This window comes from Neoarius graeffei, chromosome 16, assembly GCF_027579695.1.
Source record: "Neoarius graeffei isolate fNeoGra1 chromosome 16, fNeoGra1.pri, whole genome shotgun sequence".
NCBI lineage: Eukaryota > Metazoa > Chordata > Actinopteri > Siluriformes > Ariidae > Neoarius > Neoarius graeffei.
The window spans coordinates 71,205,356-71,222,922 of record NC_083584.1 but is presented as its reverse complement, the minus strand read 5'-3'; the positions used below and the strand labels follow the sequence as shown (position 1 = coordinate 71,222,922).

General features: G+C 41.0%; 1 protein-coding gene across 6 annotated transcripts in view; it reads left to right on the top strand.

Annotated features, from left to right (window-relative positions):
• Positions 1–17,567, top strand: part of LOC132900991 (cGMP-dependent 3',5'-cyclic phosphodiesterase) — a 542,454-nt gene that overhangs the window by 182,765 nt on the left and 342,122 nt on the right. The window lies entirely within an intron of this gene.

The following is a 17,567-nucleotide window of genomic DNA, read 5'->3' as shown; positions in this document are numbered from 1 at the left end:
TATCTGGTGTGACCCCCTTGTGCAGCAATAACTGCAACTGAACATTTCCGGTAACTGTTGATCAGTGCTGCACACCGGCTTGGAGGAATTTTAGCCCATTCCTCCGTACAGAACAGCTTCAACTCTGGGATGTTGGTGGGTTTCCTCACATGAACCGCTCGCTTCAAGTCCTTCCACAACATTTCGATTGGATTAAGGTCAGGACTTTGACTTGGCCATTCCAAAACATTAACTTTATTCTTCTTTAACCATTCTTTGGTAGAACGACTTGTGTGCTTAGGGTCGTTGTCTTGCTGCATGACCCACCTTCTCTTGAGATTCAGTTCATGGACAGATGTCCTGACATTTTCCTTTAGAATTCGCTGGTATAATTCAGAATTCATTGTTCCATCAATGATGGCAAGCCGTCCTGGCCAGATGCAGCAAAACAGGCCCAAACCATGATACTACCACCACCATGTTTCACAGATGGGATAAGGTTCTTATGCTGGAATGCAGTGTTTTCCTTTCTCCAAACATAACGCTTCTCATTTAAACCAAAAAGTTCTATTTTGGTCTCATCCATCCACAAAACATTTTTCCAATAGCTTTCTGGCTTGTCCATGTGATCTTTAGCAAACTGCAGACGAGCAGCAATGTTCTTTTGGAGAGCAGTGGCTTTCTCCTTGCAACCCTGCCATGCACACCATTGTTGTTCAGTGTTCTCCTGATGGTGGACTCATGAACGTTAACATTAGCCAATGTGAGAGAGGCCTTCAGTTGCTTCGAAGTTACCCTGGGGTCCTTTGTGACCTCGCCGACTATTACACGCCTTGCTCTTGGAGTGATCTTTGTTGGTCGACCACTCCTGGGGAGGGTAACAATGGTCTTGAATTTCCTCCATTTGTACACAATCTGTCTGACTGTAGATTGGTGGAGTCCAAACTCTTTAGAGATGGTTTTATAACCTTTTCCAGCCTGATGACCATCAACAACACTTTTTCTGAGGTCCTCAGAAATCTCCTTTGTTTGTGCTATGATACACTTCCACAAACATGTTATGAAGATCAGACTTTGATAGATCCCTGTTCTTTAAATAAAACAGGGTGCCCACTCACACCTGATTGTCATCCCATTGATTGAAAACACCTGACTCTAATTTCACCTTCAAATTAACTGCTAATCCTAGAGATTCACATACTTTTGCCACTCACAGATATGTAATATTGGATCATTTTCCTCAATAAATAAATGACCAAGTGTAATATTTTTATCTCATTTGTTTAACTGGGTTCTGTTTATCTACTTTTAGGACTTGTGTAAAAATCTGATGATGTTTTAGGTCATATTTATGCAGAAATATAGAAAATTCTAAAGGGTTCACAAACTTTCAAGCACCACTGTTTATACATATAGATCATGTCATATATTGAGCTACACTTTAAATGTTAATCTTTTCTGTTTATTTTTATGTTATTTGCATTATTTTTATTTAGTTTTACTTTTCCCACATTGTCAGGGTCTTAAACATAAGAGAAGTGTGTTAGAAATGTAAACAGTTCTATCGTGAGTGTGACAGGATATAAATAAACACTAGTTTTATAAAAATCACTTACTTTTTAAAGTGAAAAATCACAGAAAACAGATGTGATAAACTGAAGTATGAAAACTCTTCTAAAGTAATATAAAAAATTTAAAGTCGACATTTAGCAGCGATCAGTGATACTGTAATATTACAATTCATTTTCATTCATTTCACTTTATAGATACAAGCTGAGAAATTTTGTAGGAAAAAGTTCTTAACTTTGCACTTCCACATTGCGATTGTGAGTAAATTAAGTGTTCCATTTCCATTTAAAATTTCTGAAAAGAAAGATACAAAATTTAAACAAATCTATATCATCATCATCATCATCATCATCATCTAAGAGAAATTAACATATTTTAAAACAATTTGTATGGATGCTGTTTTATTTATTTATTTTTAAGGTTGGGGCGGCACGGTGGTGTAGTGGTTAGCGCTGTCGCCTCACAGCAAGAAGGTCCGGGTTCGAGCCCCGGGGCCGGCGAGGGCCTTTCTGTGCGGAGTTTGCATGTTCTCCCCGTGTCCGCGTGGGTTTCCTCCGGGTGCTCCGGTTTCCCCCACAGTCCAAAGACATGCAGGTTAGGTTAACTGGTGACTCTAAATTGACCGTAGGTGTGAATGTGAGTGTGAATGGTTGTCTGTGTCTATGTGTCAGCCCTGTGATGACCTGGCGACTTGTCCAGGGTGTACCCCGCCTTTCGCCCGTAGTCAGCTGGGATAGGCTCCAGCTTGCCTGCGACCCTGTAGAAGGATAAAGCGGCTAGAGATAATGAGATGAGATGAGATCTCCATAGGTGTATAGAGGCCCATTTCTAGCAACTCTCACTCCAGTGTTCTAATGGTACAATGTGTTTGCTCATTGCCTCAGAAGGCTAATGGATGATTAGAAAACCCTTGTACAATCATGTTAGCACAGCTGAAAACAGTTGAGCTCTTTAGAGAAGCTATAAAACTGACCTTCCTTTGAGCAGATTGAGTTTCTGGAGCATCACATTTGTGGGGTCGATTAAATGCTCAAAATGGCCAGAAAAATGTCTTGACTATATTTTCTATTCATTTTACAACTTATGGTGGTAAATAAAAGTGTGACTTTTCATGGAAAACACAAAATTGTCTGGGTGACCCCAAACTTTTGAACAGTAGTGTATATCTGCAAAATAAATACAATATCATTTATAACATGTGATGTATTTGTTATTGTTGTAGTTTTGCTTTTATACCTCATTTTACATAGCACTTTATTTTAAATGTATTTACAACTCATGTAGATTTGGATTGTAATTAAATTTAATGAAGTAAATAATAATAATAGTAATTATATGTCAGCCCTGTGATGACCTGGCGACTTGTCCAGGGTGTACCCCGCCTTTCGCTCGTAGTCAGCTGGGATAGGCTCCAGCTTGCCTGCGACCCTGTAGAACAGGATAAAGCGGCTAGAGATAATGAGATGAGATAATAATAATAATAATAATAATAATAATAATAATAATAATAAACCCAGAAATTCAGAACCACAGACTTAAAAAAATAGTTTAAATTGAAAGACAGCATATTATCTTCTCATTACAAAAGCTCATTAGAGCTCGTTAAGAGGTCATTAAGTGCTCGTATTCCTCCTCCTCCTCCTCCTCCTGATAAGTGCTCCTCTTCCTCCTCTTCCTCCTGATAAAGTGCTTCTCTTCCTCCTCCTGATAAATTGCTCCTCTTCCTTCTTCTCCTCCTCCTGATAAACTGCTGCTCTTCCTCCGGCTCTCCTCTACCTCCTCCTCCTGATAAACTGCTGCTCTTCCTCCGGCTCTCCTCTACCTCCTCCTCCTGATAAAGTGCTCCTCTTCCTCCTCCTTGTCCCCTACTCTTCCTTCTCCTCATGTACATTACTCCCAGCTCCTCATTAACACTCAGACTTTTTCATTAGCTTGTCTACATGCTAACGAGCCCTTTAATAAAGGTAGCTTTAATAAAGAATTCATTCTTCAGTATAAAGTTCAGCACATGATAATGCAAGATAATGATCACATTTGATGTTAAAGAATAAAAAAATAAAGTGCTGAAAAATGGCACTGAATAAGACACTTAAGCTTTTTTCCCCCTTAGCTAATTATTTTCTTTTCATCAGTTACTCTTGTTGGTTTTATGTGCTCATCTAGCATGTCACATTTACTACTTAATAGTCCTTAAAGATTATAAAATTAAAATTAGGGAAATGGAATCACATTAAAAACAGTGGTTTAAGAGTTTTTATTCCATCGCTTTTTAGTTCATTCTGGTGATTATGCAGGTTACATGATTGTAGAGCATCACAAAAAATACTTAAGTTAACACAAAAAGAAAAATCCATGAAAATACTGAAATCCCTTAAATCACTCCATCTGGAAGCAAGAGAAAAGAAATTCATGCATTTTGGAAAAAAATAAAAATAAAGAAATCTTCAAAATGGGAGTCATAAGGCTCAAACTCCTTTATTAAATATTTTCACTGATAAGACATTAGGAATAAAATCAATGATGTAAACATCTTCGTGTGAACTGCACAATCTGATAAACAGAAGAAAAACAGACACGCAATTATATAACACATCATCATGATTGTGGCAGACTGGGTTATAATTTCCCAGGAGGTAAATCTTACACACACACACACGTTCATTTCCCACTAGTTTTAGTTTTTTTTCCCGTATATAATGAAAGCGTGTTAAACATTTCTAATCAATACTTGTTTAATCAGCCTGAGCATCACTCTGACCACACGCACGCACGTGCGCGCGCGCACACACACACACACACACACACACACACACACACACACAAATTTAGGAACAAAAAACCTCCCTCTTCTTCATTTCTGTGGATGGATGAACACATGACATCACCACTTTTCATGTCTCTTAAATGTTTCTGTTCACCTTGTGTGTGTGTGTGTGTGTGTGTGTGTGTCTGTCTCTGTCTTCCACCTGCCTTGCCTCAGATATTAAGTCCATGAACATTAAAGGATAATAATTCTGTAATAAAGAGTCTGAAGTAAAATATTTATGTACTTAGATACATCTAAAGTCAAATTTATGACCATAATTCTCATCTCATCTCATTATCTCTAGCGGCTTTATCCTGTTCTACAGGGTCACAGGCAAGCTGGAGCCTATCCCAGCTGACTACGGGCGAAAGGCGGGGTACACCCTGGACAAGTCGCCAGGTCATCACAGGGCTGACACATAGACACAGACAACCATTCACACTCACACCTACGGTCAATTTAGAGTCACCAGTTAACCTAACCTGCATGTCTTTGGACTGTGGGGGAAACTTATTTATGACCATAAATAAGCACCCGGAGGAAACCCACGCGGACAACATGCAAACTCCGCACAGAAAGGCCCTCGCCAGCCACGGGGCTCGAACCCGGACCTTCTTGATGTGAGGCGACAGCGCTAACCACTACACCACCGTGCCGCCCATGACCATAATTAACTTGAGTTTAATAAATAAAGAATAAATGTATTATTACTGATTATTACATCTGAAGATTATCATTTGGGAATGTGTAAAATAATGAAGAAGTGCTAGAAGATTCTGTTTAAGTGAAAAACCAGTAAAATATCAGAATACATCTTGGATTTGATCTCTTGAGAGAAGACGAGTTATTCAGCAGTTAGCAGAAACAAAAAAAAAAAGAAAACAATTAAATTATTTTGTTTTGCAGCCCACTGTAGTCAATCATATCATTTTTGTGCAATCTGGCAACCCTCACCTCTAATCTAAAAGATTAGATTATTGATTTGAACATTGAAACATCCATTGAAGATTTATACCTTTAAAAGTTTAGAGTTAGGATCATCTCACTCTCCTTGTGTACCACACATGCACGGGCGCGCACACACACACACTCACACTCTCTTAATATCAGTGTTGAAGGGGTGAGAGAGAGAGAGAGAGAGTGAGTCTTCCAGCAGACTTGGAAATATCTCACATCTGTGAGAACGAGTTGTTTTGGGAAATGAATCCTTAAGCGTATTGTTTAGAGACAGTGTGATGGTGAACTCCTCACAGCACTGCTTCCGCATGATAATCGACACATAAACACATACAAGAAGTACAGAACAGAGAAGAATGTGTCAGGCTATGCTGTAACATTTCTTGGTGAATAGAATAACATCAAAGCTGCTTAAAAAACTTCTCCTGCCCAGAGCGCGCACGCGCGCGCACACACACACGTCATTCAGGCACAGAATAAACTCGATCACTGACGTCCTGTAATTGTTCTTTTAACCCAGAGTCACAGAGGCTCGCCCTGAAAAGATAAGTGAAAAGAAAAGAAAAATAAATAAAAAAAAGTATAAACTCAGATCTGACAGACATGGATGTTACCTGTCAAAAGCTGTCAAAAAATGACAAAGTGAGAAAGAAAGATCTTTCAGTAAAGTCTGTCAATGTTCAATGTCCACATTGAACAAAAGAACATTCCAAACTGTGTGATTTTCCAAGAGCACATTTACAGTACTGTTGATTTACTTTTGGCCACGCTCACAAACCTCCATGGAAAACTCACAGAGGACTGAACAAGATGGCAATTAACTGCGAAATGTAGTAATGCAGCTCAGCCACTGCATCATGTCGGTGAGAATAGATACACACTAACTCCTCCTCCTTTTATAGGGTGCCATTACTTTTGTCCTAATTGAACAGTGAGTCTAATTTGTCTTAATCTATGGAATTGTGTTGAATGATGAGATGTGAAGTGCCTTTTTTCTTATTAACTTAGAGAGAAAAGTGAGGCTGGTGAGGGATGACTGTTTATAGCTGCTATAACATCAGTGAAGACAGGAACTAACTCACTTCACCAACATTAACTGGAACTATAAATGGATAAAAAAGTAGAGCATTTTATTTTACATCTGAATGAATGACCTAAAAGACATTATCATTTTCAAAGTGTTCAATTTATCAAATTGTTCCTAATTTAACATAATATTCTGGGGAACTTTGTAATTCCGCTCCAAAGTTTTCCATTCTGTCTCTGCACTCCAGGTTTTATTCCCACCTACAATTCCATTTGGCAGCTACAAATTGAGTTTCTGAATTGAGCAGCTTTTCAATGGGTGAAATCCTGTATTTGTACGGAGTGCACCCACCCACCCACACACGCACGCCTGTGTGCACATGTTTACTTCCAGATTTGCTCTGGGCCACCAGCTGAATGAAGAACACACCAGATTTTGTGAAGTTTTAGAAAGATGGAGTAGGGAGTGTGTGTGTGTGTGTGTGTACACAGATGTAGAAAGAGAGTGAGTTTGGGATGAATAATTCAGGCAGGTGATTTGACGGTGTCTGAGCTGGAATGAGGGAGAATGGACATAGAGAAAAGGTAGAACGGTGAGAATAATAACAAAAGGTTAGGACACTCCCAGAGAGACAGAACGAGAAGAGGAATGTAGGACATGGAGTTACTGAATCAGACCTGCAGGAGAGATGGAGACAAGATAGAGAGGATAAAAAACACAGAGAGCAGCTGGAGGAAAAAAAACAGTGTGTGTGTGTGTGTGTGTGAGAGAGAGAGAGAGAGAGAGAGAGCAGTGATAGAAACATGATTAAAGTCCTGCCGTGGAATTCGCGAAGGCTGCTGACGATAGCAGATGGGTTTAATCTACTGAAGCGCAACACAACTTCTGTAAAAATCTCCGTGTTCAGCTTAATGAAGCCGAGCATCACTACACTGCTGTTCTCTAAACCTCTCGCAATTCAGTTTCACCTTTATTTTTTTCCCCTCTGTAACAAATTCACAACTTTAAAATTCAAGTTCTGACATTATAGACTGGTACCAAAATTTAAAAAAAGTGCTTATTTAAGGAGTTAAAGGCATTTTTGAGACAAAGTCAGCAAACAGTCTTATTTTGTCAATTTGGGTGTGCCGAATTCAAATCTGCAATATGCCGAGCTCTATCTGACCTCTGTTGACCTCTAGAGGTCATTGGCCTGTAAACGTCTCAGCTGAACCCAGTTTCTCAGCTTTCTAAGGAATGAAATGTACTAAAATGATTAATGAAGTTAGCAAATGGCCTTGTTTGTTAAATGTTTGGGTGCTGAATTCATTTTTCATTTGTAAAACGACATATGACCTCTGATAACCTCAAGGTCATTAAACTTGGCCTATAGAGATCTTGCAGTCACGTGACCGGAAAGTACACAGCCGCCATCTTGTCGGTAAAAAACACCGCTGAATACTGCTGCACTCGTGTACAGAATGGATCAATTTCAACCGACGGACTACACGGCTCACTTTTCTAATGAACAGATAACTAGATATATGTCTAAAATAAATGATCTACAGATTAGTGACCCTTATGGCTTACCGGACGGAGTTTTCACGACCGGATTTTGAACTGCCAGCAGAATACCCAGACGTGTATAATTACCTCATTAACTTTCCCTCGCTGTTCAGTGGTGAAGCACTGCATGCTTATAAATCTCTGGACAGTTATCTTTACAGAAATTCAGGAATTGTCAGCGACTCAGATGTGGCATCTTGTAAACAAAAATCCTCATTGGATGGGTAAGTCACTTAAGTATTGAGTATAGCACTGACCAGCCGATTATAGAATAGAATAAGGTAATTCCAGCTGTAATTCCAAATCGTCCGTGTTGTTTACCATGGATCTGGCGTTGGAGAGATAGAGGCTTAGCAGTGGAGGTTTGAGTGGCTGTTTTCTGAGCTTAGTCAACAGGCCGGCTCTGCAGCCTCGCTTTTGCTTCCTCTTCCAGCGCCGCCTCCTTCGCTTTGCTTCCGATAACAATCCACGGAGACCCTGCTGGTCTCGCTATCTCGTCCGGAATGTTGTGCATGCGATGGAAATCGCTACAAACCGTCATTTTCTGCTGGAAACCAATGTCCAGTAAGTCCATACGGTTGTAGTGGATATTGAAGTCCGGTACAGACGAACAACACGCAAAAATACACACAAAAAACATAAAAAACGTGCACAGGTAGGGAGAGCTTGTAGCCGCAGCCGTTGTAGTAGAATTGTATATAGTAGGGTTTTCCAGAAGAAAAGGTAGAAGTAAAAGCAGAAGTAGAACCAGAAGTAGAAGTAGAAGGCGGAAATATGGCGTTTGACTGACAAGATGGCGTCTGTCACAGTCTGGATCGGCTGTGACGTCACATGCAAGTGCTCCATAGGCCTATGCATTTAACGGCATTTTAAAACTGACTTTACTCCCCCAAAAAGAATATGAACTGACAAAAAACAAATAGAAAGGAACAAATACAACATTAAATGCCAGTCCATGTACATGTGACTTACTTTTCACAATGAGAATGCCTAGGCGATCACCTTACATAACATTGCATTACATTTAGCGGTTATTGTTTATACAAAGCTACTGAAAAAAGGACAGATTCAGCAGCATACAAAATGTGGGGGCATACAGGGTATACAGGTTAATCAGGGTTAGTATATATGCGAGTTTTTTTCTTTGTTGTTTGTTTTTTGTTTTGTTTTGTTTTAAACGGGGTAAAGCCTTTACAAAAAACAAACAACAAAGAAAAAACCTCGCATATATACTAACCCTGATTAACCTGTATACCCTGTATGCCCCCACATTTTGTATGCTGCTGAATCTGTCCTTTTTTCAGTAGCTTTGTATAAACAATAACCGCTAAATGTAATGCAATGTTATGTAAGGTGATCGCCTAGGCATTCTCATTGTGAAAAGTAAGTCACATGTACATGGACTGGCATTTAATGTTGTATTTGTTCCTTTCTATTTGTTTTTTGTCTGTTCATATTCTTTTTGGGGGAGTAAAGTCAGTTTAAAAATGCCGTTAAATGCATAGGCCTGTAGGCCAATTTTAATGACCTTGAGGTTATCAGAGGTCATATGTCGTTTTACAAATGAAAAATGAATTCAGCACCCAAACATTTAACAAACAAGGCCATTTGCTAACTTCTCATCTCATCTCATTATCTCTAGCCGCTTTATCCTTCTACAGGATCGCAGGCAAGCTGGAGCCTATCCCAGCTGACTACGGGCGAAAGGCGGGGTACACCCTGGACAAGTCGCCAGGTCATCACAGGGCTGACACATAGACACAGACAACCATTCACACTCACACCTACGGTCAATTTAGAGTCACCAGTTAACCTAACCTGCATGTCTTTGGACTGTGGGGGAAACTGGAGCACCCAGAGGAAACCCACGCGGACATGGGGAGAACATGCAAACTCCACACAGAAAGGCCTTCGCCGGCCATGGGGCTCGAACCCAGGACCTTCTTGCTGTGAGGCGACAGCGCTAACCACTACACCACCGTGCCGCCTTGCTAACTTCATTAATCATTTTAGTACATTTCATTCCTTAGAAAGCTGAGAAACTGGGTTCAGCTGAGACATTTACAGGCCCAAAGTTCAATGACCTCTAGAGGTCAACAGAGGTCAGATAGAGCTCGGCATATTGCAGATTTGAATTCGGCACACCCAAATTGACAAAATAAGACTGTTTGCCGACTTTGTCTCAAAAATGCCTTTGGGTGTCACAATTCTGGATTTTGGTACCAGTCTATTAAGGGTCTCAGTTCCATGTAAACCAAAGAGAGTTGTGGAGGCCAGTACACATTTCACCTGATATCTGTGTGCTTTTCTGAACTTGTACAGGTCCTCATCCTCAGCTCCATCTCTCCAGTTACAAATCACTGTCACTCACACACTCCGTGGAACTTTCTAGTCGTAATGTTTCAGAGTAAACGAGAAAATGACTTTCAAGATCTCCTTATCTCCCCAAGGCAGGGAACTGCTGTTTATACCTGATGACAATCTCTATGTGTATTTGATCAGATTTGAAGGTTTGTTACATTCCAGAAAGATCAGAACACTGTCGTGGTCATGCTATTGTGAATCTGCTTTGAAGTTGGACACAGTGCTGCTGATAGACTGGAGACCATCATTTTGATGAGTGTATGAGTTTCTTTTTATAACAGGGGAGAGAATGATCATTTAAGAATGACAGAGAACTGAAGGAATAATTTTGGAGACCCAGCAGATTTAATTTGTTCTATTTCCCAAAATATGTATGGAAACATGCATGTATGTTCCATACATAAGCAACAGACTATGCGGTTAAAGGAAACTAATCCACACCATGGTGTTGTGATACAGACCAGCGCCAAGCGGAATTTGGACAGTTACCCTTACCAGTCCAAAAGTATAATGGCACAGTCTGAAATGTTATTCTACTTTGACCAAACCAGTTTACAACGAGTACAATTCTCATTTTAACAGCTTATTATAGTCACATTTACTGCTGTGGAATGTCTAAGAGGCAAGTTGGTTCCTGTTCACTATTTTAGCCTCGATAAAAAACAGTTGTTCCATCACCAGCCTCTCTTCTCCATTTCTCCCTCTCTCTCTCTCTCTCTCCGTCTCAAAAAATCCAGCTTGTCAGTTTACAGAGAAACAGAAAAGCATAAACTTCTCTATCCCATGCTGGGAAAATTTGCAAAGTGCAATGACAGTTACAAACCGCTGACACTGGAGACTTCTTCCATAAATGTTTAATAAATTTCTGTTGATGAAAAAACCCTATATTTTTCTTATTTAAACAATGAAACATTGTATTAATCAGTTTGTTTGGAGCGTCCACTGTACAAGTCCCTGGTCCCTATATTAATCTCTTTTTAAGATTAGTAAAAAGGTCATAACATTAAAATCACAGAGCTGAAGTAAATACCATTTACCATAAGACAAGTATCTTGTCTTATCAAAGGGTGGGTGGTACGGTGGTGTAGTGGTTAGCACTGTCGCCTCACAGCAAGAAGGTTCGGGATTCAAGCCCAGTGGCCGACGGGGGCCTTTCTGTGTGGAGTTTGCATGTTCTTCCCATGTCTGTGTGGGTTTCCTCTGGGTGCTCTGGTTTCCCCCACAGTCCAAAAACATGCAGGTTAGGCTAATTGGTGGCTCTTAATTGACCCAAGGTGTGAATGTGAATGGTTGAGAGGAGAAAACCTCTATAATAATCTAGTAGAAGGCAACGGGAAACCACTACTGTAATGTTACCTGGACACGTTGATGGCTGAAGCTGTCAGAGTGGCCATGTCACTGTAGTGATATGGATGGATCAAAGGGTGGGATATATTACACAGGAAGTGAACAGTCAATTCTCAAAGTTGAGGAGTTGCAAGCAGGAAAAATGGGCAAGTGTAAGGATCTGAGTGACTTGGACAAGGACCAAATTGTAATGGTGAGACAACTGGGTCTGAGCATCTCTAAAAATGGCAGGTCTTGTGGGGTGTTCCTGGTATGCAGTGGTTAATGCCTACCAAAAATGGTTCAAGGAAGGACAACTAGTGAACCGGTGACAGGGTCATGGGTACCCAAGGCTCACTGATGCGTGTAGGGAGCGAATGATAGTCCATCTGGTCCGATCCCCCAGAAGAGTTACTGTAGCACAAATAGCTGAAGTTAATGCTGGCTATGATAGAAAGATGTCAGAATACACAGTGTGTCACGGCTTCCTTGTATGGAGCTGTATAGTTGCAGACTGGTCCATGCTGACTCCTGTCCACTGCTGAAAGAACCTGCAATGGTCAGATGAGCGTCAGAACTGGACCATGGAGCAATGGAAGGTGGTGGCTTGGTCTGACAAATCCCATTTCCTTTTGCATAATGTGGATGGCTGTGTGTGTGTGTGTGTGTGTGTGTGTGTGTGTGTGTGTGTGTGTGTGTGTGTGTGTGTGTGCATCACTTACCGGTACCTGGGGAAGATATGGCCCCAGGATGCACTTTGGGAAGAAGGCAAGCCGGTGGAGGCAGTGTGATGAGTTGGGCAATATTCTGCAATATACCTTGGGTCCTCTCATGTGGCATTCAAGTCATTTATGTGGATGTTACTTTGACACGTACCACTGACCTAAACAATTTTGCAGACCACGTTAACCCCTTCATGTCAACAGTATTTCTTAATGGCAGTAGCCTCTTTCAGCAGGATAATGTACCCTGACACACTGCAAACATAACTTGTCCTCCAAATTTCCCTGATCTCAGTCTGATGGAGCATCTGTGGGATGTGCTGGATAAACAAGTCTGATCCATGGAGGCCCGACCTCTTACCTTACAGGACTTAAAGATCTGCTGCTAACATCTTGTTACCAGTCTTGGTGTACCACAGCACATCTTCATAGATTTTGTAGAGTCCATGCCTCAATGGATCAGAGCTGTTTTGGTGCCATAAGGGGTCCTACACAGTATTAGGCAGGTGGCTTTAATGTTATGGCTGATTGGTGTACAGACGAATCCTTTTTCATTCATAATATGACTGGTTTAGCATTCAATAAAATTCACACAGCTCCAAGGGTCATCAACTGTTGAAGGTTCTACACACACACACACACAAAAAAAAAATACTCCTATGTAAAGTAGCCGAGTGGTGTCCATTAAGCATCACTATGTAATAGAGAAACAGTTAATGGAAAACATCAGGACAATTCCCATTAGGGAAAAAACCAAACACTTCCCTGAAAAAATGTCCACATTAATAATAAGTATTTTCTTTGTAGACCCACAGAACACAGTGTTACAATTTCAGAAAAGGTTCAAATAAAAGCTGAACATTTTTAGTAAGTAAAAGAACCAACAAGGAATCTTTTTCCTACAATCTATAGCATTTAGAACCTTTAACACTGACCATCTGAGGAAACATTAAAGATTCCACTGCGGAGCTCCCCCGAGAACTACACACCTTCACGGGCTTTTCCTGTTTGCATTCACATCACCAATAGGAATGCTGTAGTGATGTAAACCGACTTGATAGCATAGTGTTAGCAGGAAAGGCTAACAAAGATTTAAAAATTTTCACTTAAAGGCCATAGACAAAGGTTTTCAATTTATGCGCATTTGAAACTTTATATGTTAAAAAAACCCTCTGCAATTTTCTTCTGGTCCCAAGAAGTATTGTTAATAAGTAATAATTAAAATAAGTTTGTGGCAGTGAGGGCGTGGCCGAGCGCCGGTCTGTGAATGGAGGGCGGGGTCAGGGAAGGTGAGTGGTTGTGTCACTACACCTATCAATTAACGTGTATTTGTGTGTCTCCTTCAGTGACTGCGCCCGATAAAAGGAGAGTGAGAAGGGGAGGACGGCACCGAGGGCTCGATGATAGCCTGTGTGTGTGTGTGTGTGTGTGAGAGAGTGAGAGGTTTTGAGCCCTATGCTTAAAAGCAAAAATAAAAAACACTTTAAATGCAAACAGCCGCCTGCCGTGCTTCTGTGCTCCACCCACATCAGGGTCTCGCTACAAAGTTAGAATAAGTTAGCGCGGATTGCGACGAATTTCTGCTCTGCAATTTTCTTGACCACTCGGCACGTGACATCATTCATGGCAAACCAGTCGCTTGAGTTGAGTCCACTTCCGTTTATTTGCATTACCGTTCAGCTTGAGTGCAGACGTGCATTCGGGAATTTCCAAAGAAAAGCCATGCCTTATTGTCGTGCAGTGAACTATAACAACGGGACCAGTTCAGGAAGAAGTTTTTACCTTTTTCTGAGAGAGGAGAAGAGGCAGAGAGAGCGGATTGTGCGCGTGAAGCGAGAGGGTTGGCAGCCAGGTAAATACACCACTCTGTGCTCTGATCACTTTTTGAAGAATCCCCATCTATTGGAGAGTTTAGGTGTCAGTGTCGGACAGAGAAGGCTCAAACCTGACGCTGTTCTGACAAAATTCAAACACAAACTCAAGCAGTCAAAGGAGAAATGGACCAGCAGTGCTCAAGCAAAAAGGAGAAGATTGGAGGTAAACATTTTTACCTTTGCTTGCAATTGACAAGTCAAGAATCTTGAGGGATCCTGTACAATCATTGTGGAAATGAGACAAAAGGGATATTTCCTCGCTTAGAGTAGGCTGTAAATAGTACAACCCCGATTCCAAAAAAGTTGGGACAAAGTACAAATTGTAAATAAAAACGGAATGCAATAATTTACAAATCTCAAAAACTGATATTGTATTCACAATAGAACATAGACAACATATCAAATGTCGAAAGTGAGACATTTTGAAATTTCATGCCAAATATTGGCTCATTTGAAATTTCATGACAGCAACACATCTCAAAAAAGTTGGGACAGGGGCAAAAAGAGGCTGGAAAAGTTAAAGGTACAAAAAAGGAACAGCTGGAGGACCAAATTGCAACTCATTAGGTCAATTGGCAATAGGTCATTAACATGACTGGGTATAAAAAGAGCATCTTGGAGTGGCAGCAGCTCTCAGAAGTAAAGATGGGAAGAGGATCACCAATCCCCCTAATTCTGCGCCGACAAATAGTGGAGCAATATCAGAAAGGAGTTAGACAGTGTAAAATTGCAAAGAGTTTGTGCATAATATCATCAAAAGATTCAGAGAATCTGGAAGAATCTCTGTGCGTAAGGGTCAAGGCCGGAAAACCATACTGGGTGCCCGTGATCTTCGGGCCCTTAGACGGCATTGCATCACGTACAGGCATGCTTCTGTATTGGAAATCACAAAACGGGCTCAGGAATATTTCCAGAGAACATTATCTGTGAACACAATTCACCGTGCCATCCGACGTTGCCAGCTAAAACTCTATAGTTCAAAGAAGAAGCCGTATCTAAACAGGATCCAGAAGCGCAGACGTCTTCTCTGGGCCAAGGCTTGTTTAAAATGGACTGTGGCAAAGTGGAAAACTGTTCTGTGGTCAGACGAATCAAAATGTGAAGTTCTTTATGGAAATCAAGGACACCGTGTCATTCGGACTAAAGAGGAGAAGGACGACCCAAGTTGTTATCAGCGCTTAGTTCAGAAGCCTGCATCTCTGATGGTATGGGGTTGCATTAGTACATGTGGCATGGGCAGCTTACACATCTGGAAAGACACCATCAATGCTGAAAGGTATATCCAGGTTCTAGAGCAACATATGTGGCAGATCACAGAATCCAGGGACACATATCGGCCCGGGGGCATTTTGAGTTATTGACAGATTCAGAAAGTACAGTTTCTAAGCTTTCCAATGATGCCTTCCATGTGGAGATCTGACAATATTTGAAGAGTGTGTGGCCTTTTGAAAGTGTATACTTCTTAAAACAGAAAAGGGAGAAAATCGCCCTCAAAGTTTTCCATCTCAGCTACTCTGGGTGCAGGGCGGGCACATAATGGTGCTCATTTGCATGACATTAAGGAAAGCCCTACCCCCTACGAGCTAGCACGATACTACTTTCATGTAAACAAAGATCACCACGTCAATTTTCCTTCCATGCAAAGTATGCCCAACACAATTATGAAGTACAAAAATAAGTCCTAAAGTATACTTTAACGTTTTGTGGTTGAAAAATTACTCACACCGTAAGAAAGAAAGATAGCATGATGATGACACAACTAACACAACACTAGTTTCATGTAAAGCCTCGGTCACAACCGGCCGTACAGTACGTGCTCCTACAGCCGGTCTACATGCAAAAAACGCAAGAAACACACGGAGAGCGCGCATGAAACGCACGAGATCGCGCATGTGATGTGCTGATTTTCGAGCCGCAGACCGGCCGCAGAGGTTCGTTGTCATGTCAAACAAACTCTACGGGTGCTTACGTTTTTTTCAGGTTGCAAGACAAACTTACGGCCAACGCGCATCTTTCTCCGTGAACAAAAAAAAAAAAACGCAGCGATTTGGGAAACGCCAAAAATCACACGGCCAAAAAATCGTACGTCCGGTTGTGACCTAGGCTTTACCAAACCACAACACTCTCCGTTACATGCAAAAATAACCACACAGCCTTAGATTAATAAACTTACCCCATCAGAAAGAGAAACGGCGCCTTGCACACACCAATGCCTCCGATGGAATGTAGTCCTAGAACTGTCCGTGTATCATCCAATCATTCAAGTATTCCATTCAATCTGGAAAACGAGGTTGCGTTTTTTTTTTTGCTAGAAATGGATTTTTTTTTGCACGTGTATAATATTTACTCCAATGTAAATACCGTGTGTCTGTTTGCTTCAAGGTGTTTGCTCCTCTGCGCTCTGTTTAGCTTGCTCATTCCATACTGAAATCACACGCCTGTATGCAGGTTAAGTAGCCATGCGCTCAGCCCGGATCATACAGCTGATTCGCGGAAAAAAAACAAAAAACAAATGACTTAAATCTTCATGTGAATGGCCCATATGGTAATTTACCCACACCCCCCAGCAGGCTACAGTCCTGACAAAAACGAGACAATTTGCAACAAAAAATGTATGCTTTTCCAACAAAACAATCTATTATCTGAAATACTGATTGCATTCTTCAAGATCTCAACTTGCACATTATGGAAAAAAACAAAAATCACAAATTTCGAAAAAAAAATGCTTCTTTTGCGATTATCTCGGATTCATTTCGGCCGACATGTGTCTCTGGATTCGGTGAGCGGTCACATATGCTCCCATCCAGACGACGTCTCTTTCAGGGAAGACCTTGCATTTTCCAACATGACAATGCCAAACCACGTACTGCATCAATTACAGCATCATGGCTGCGTAGAAGAAGGGTCCGGGTACTGAACTGGCCAGGCTGCAGTCCAGATCTTTCACCCATAGAAAACATTTGGCGCATCATAAAACGGAAGATAGGACAAAAAAAGACCGAAGACAGTTGAGCAACTCGAATCAAACTCGAATCAAACTCGAAACAAACCTTTGGAACTTGCGCAAACCAGTATGTTTTAACCGTTTTATTCAATTTTAGGGTGCAAATTAGACACCAGGAAGATTGAATTCGCTTTTTGGGTCGTTCTTCTAGAAAATAAAGTTGATATTCTACGTTCCACCTCCGACTGTTGCCTATGACCTTTAAACACATCAAAACCACGCTGTGTTTCTGCTGTCACATATACGCTCAATAAAGTCTGGACCTCACTTCACTGTGGGAGTTTTTAATGCTGAGGTTAAAGGAGATACACAGAACCTTTTATATACATTTCTGAGTGGATAGTATCTCCATCCTTGACTCTTGTATGCTGCATAATTGGGAATATATATATAT